Source organism: Chanodichthys erythropterus, chromosome 20, assembly GCF_024489055.1.
Source record: "Chanodichthys erythropterus isolate Z2021 chromosome 20, ASM2448905v1, whole genome shotgun sequence".
Classification (NCBI taxonomy): domain Eukaryota; kingdom Metazoa; phylum Chordata; class Actinopteri; order Cypriniformes; family Xenocyprididae; genus Chanodichthys; species Chanodichthys erythropterus.
This window is the reverse complement of record NC_090240.1, coordinates 34,792,575-34,796,274: the sequence shown is the minus strand read 5'-3', so window position 1 is coordinate 34,796,274 and position 3,700 is coordinate 34,792,575. Positions and strand designations below refer to the sequence as shown.

The window sequence follows — 3,700 nt, the reverse complement described above, 5'->3', positions numbered from 1 at the left end:
CCATATTGCGCCAGTACGCCCACCACACACCAGCTTATTGGTAGAGAGGAGACATAGTGAGGAAGCCAATCAGTGTATAGGGATGATTAGGAGGCCATGATGGACAGAGGCCAATGGGCAAGTTTGGCCAGGATGTCGGGGTTACACCCCTACTCTTTTCGAAGGACATCCTGGGATTTTTAATGACCACAGAGAGTCAGGACCTCGGTTTAACGTCTCATCCGAAGGACGGTGCTTTTTGTCAGTATAGTGTCCCCATCACTATACTGGGGTGTTAGGACCCACACAGACCACAGGGTGAGCACCCCCTGCTGGCCTCACTAACACCTCTTCCAGCAGCAACCTAGTTTTCCCAGGAGGTCTCCCATCCAGGTACTAACCAGGCTCAGCCCTGCTTAGCTTCAGTGGGCAACCAGTCTTGGGCTACAGGGTGATATGGCTGCTGGATATAAATGTGTTGGCATGATTGGATATTATCCGATTTGTAAGTGCCTTTGCTTCGCAACCAAAGTGTAACCAATCAAAGTCTAAACAACACAACAGATCTCGGAGTCAGACTGCAGATTCTTAGATGCAAAAACACACATTTTAATGTAATAGTGTTACAGCAAATAAGTTTTGCGCTCTGGTTTCATTGTGACATGATAGCATTACAATATCAATATCAGTGGTGACTAACTATGTAATGTCATGCTAATCTATTGATTAAAACTTTTGTCATAATACTTGTGTAATAAATCAGTCTGTGATGCAAATACTTTTTTTTTGTCATTTAATATATTAGCATATATGAATACATATTAGCTAATTTTTTGCTTTAAAGCAGCTTTAAAAAGACAACCGTGTCATTGTCCAGCTGAAATCAGTTCAATGTTGATTCATTTTGGTTCAGTAACTGTATAAAGTGTATCAATTATGCAACCGTCAAGTGTTGGACATTATTCTAGGTTACTATGTGCGGAGGTTTTTGGTAAAACATCTAAAACCTCTGTTAGTAGAAAATTACAAGTCATCCAAATTTTTTGTCAACTATGCTTTCCGTTAGTTTTGTGAATTGGTATGTTTCTAAAGGCCATAAAGAAATACAGAGCTAAACATCAACGATATCTCCAAAGGGAGCATGTACAGGCTGAAAAGCAACGGTCCAAGTACTGAGCCTTGTGGTACTCCATACTGAACTTGTGATTGATATGATGTCTCTTTATTTACTTAGATGAACTGTTGACTGTCAGATAAGTACAGTATGATTTGAACCATGCCAGTGCAATTCCACTAATGCTAACGTAATTTGTTTTTCTTAATGATGCCAATCATAATTTTTCGGTCATTTAAATATATTGGCAATCAAAATGTGCAATATTTCGGTAATCATGCATGCATTATTTAGTTTACATGATTTGTCAAGTCAAGCCACCTTTATTTCTATAGTGCTTTATACAATACATATCGTTTCAAAGCAGCTTTACAGTGATAAACAGGAAAATAATGATTTAATGATGGAAAAAAGAGTTACATTTTGCTTTAAAGCAGCTCTAAAAAGACGACAGTGTCATTGTCCAGCTGAAATCAGTTCAGTGTTGATTCATTTTTGTTCAGTAACTGTATAGAGTGAATCAATTATTATTATAGGTTACTATGTGCGGAGGTTTTTGGTCAAACAATCAAAACCTCTGTTAGCAGGAAATTACTGGTCATCCAAATTTTTTTAATATGTCAACTATGCTTTCCGTTAGTTTTGTGAATTGGTATGTTTCTAAAGGCCACGAAGAAATATAGATCTAAACATCAGCGATATCTCCCAAGGGTAGCATGTACAGGCTGAAAAGCAACGGTCCAAGTACTGAGCCTTGTGGTACTCCATACTGAACTTGTGATTGATATGATGACTCTTCATTTACTGCTACGAATTGTTGATGGTCAGATAAGTACAATTTGAACCATGCCAATGCAATTCCACTAATGCCAACGTAATTTGTATTACATATTTTTTTCCTAATGATGCCAATCATTGTTCATCTTCGGAACAGAGTTTAAGATATTTTAGATTTACCAGTCAGCAGCGCCTCTAATGACATAATTTGATTTTTTTGGGGTGAACTAACCCTTTAAAATGTGCAATATTGCAGTCATGCATGTATATATATATATCATCTTTTTGCTCTGGTTAATGGCTGATTGAAGTTCTGGAATGATTTATGTTTTAATTTTCTTCATAGTGCCCACAGTCGCACAAACAGCTCTGGTTCAGACTGGTCTGCCATATGGAAAAGGGAGGGTTGTTTGAGCCATTGCCTTGAACATGGCCACAACATTGGACAGTTTTGTTCACACAGCTCTGGGAAAAAAAACAATGCTGTCCTTTTATGGTCGAACATTTGTAGCTTGTCCTGAAATAACATCACGCAAGTAGTAAGTGAGTCATAAATATTGTTAAAAATAGTTTAGTATGTGATAAATTGTTAAAATTTTCATTTAGTTTTTTTCATATCAGTACAGTGATTAGAGGATGCTGAATTCTTGGGAAAATCATTCCAGTTTGTTATTTCCTGCTATTTTGATCCAATCACATTCTAGGCAAAACAAGGTGGCATTTGCCAAACACATTACAGTTAAAGCTGCGTGTTTTGTCTCCACGGTGAATTCATCTAAACTCTGAAGATGGAAAAGATCCGTCAGGGTTGGACAACAGATAACTGTGACATCACCATGTATTAAAACGGTGCTCCACCCGCAGCATATGGAGTAACAATTGTCTTTTTCAAGGTGGGGTGTCGGTGATTTGTAAGACCTGCTCAGATGCGCATTCATGAATTTTTTTGACACGTCTCACCAGCCTCACCTCAAACCGCCTGCTTGTTTTACTGGAACTATTGCAGAGGTTGTTAGAATAATAATAACATCCATATCATTGGGCCTTGTCCTGAAACAGTACATGCATATCAGATGTTTAAACTTGACTAGGAATATTTTGTGCCTCTGTTAGGAATGCTTGATCAAGGATGACGATAATAAACAATCTTGTCTGTTGCAGAGATATTTTTGAAACCAAAATTTCTCAAGGACTATGAAAGATAACCATGAATGTTTAGGCTATTGCAAGTAAAGTAAAATTCCCTTTGATATTTTAAAACTTAAGAGAACATGGATTCAGTTCAGTCCATGAAGAAACAATCTATGATTTATGACTGAGGGATGAAAAATCCTATAGACATTAAAAACACGTGTATGAGCTTGTTTTAATGATATCTTGCATAACCTTTAGCAGTTCTGAACCACAGCAGCTACTGAAGAAAAACCAAAGCATTTAATTAAATGAAATAAAAATGAGACTGCATTTGTGTGGTATAATTAAAACCGCACACAGTAGATGAAAGTATGCCATTAACATTAATCGAAAGTTGCAAATAATCACTACTAATATTACTATCTGATTAATATATAGCCCAATACTAGAGAAACTTAAGCTAGTCGCTAATTAGGCTAGTTAAAAAAGGTGTTTTAATGGACAAATGGAAAAAATGGTTTGCCATAGAGGGTCAAAAGCACGACCTGCGTTCTCGTCCATTCAGAAACGCTATTTTTTAAAACACAATTCTTCTCAATTTTGATAGTATTTGAACGTGTCAGTTGTCAAGAACTACACAGCATGTAGAAGTGTTTATGTGGATTTACTCTGAATAAGGGGAGGGTTTGAGATCGT

The 3,700-nt window shown here is 37.0% G+C and overlaps 1 pseudogene; it reads right to left on the bottom strand.

The window, feature by feature from the left end:
- Window positions 1–330: 330 nt before the first annotated feature.
- On the bottom strand, window positions 331–447 carry LOC137010221 (5S ribosomal RNA; annotated as a pseudogene).
- Between the last annotated feature and the right edge of the window lie 3,253 nt (window positions 448–3,700).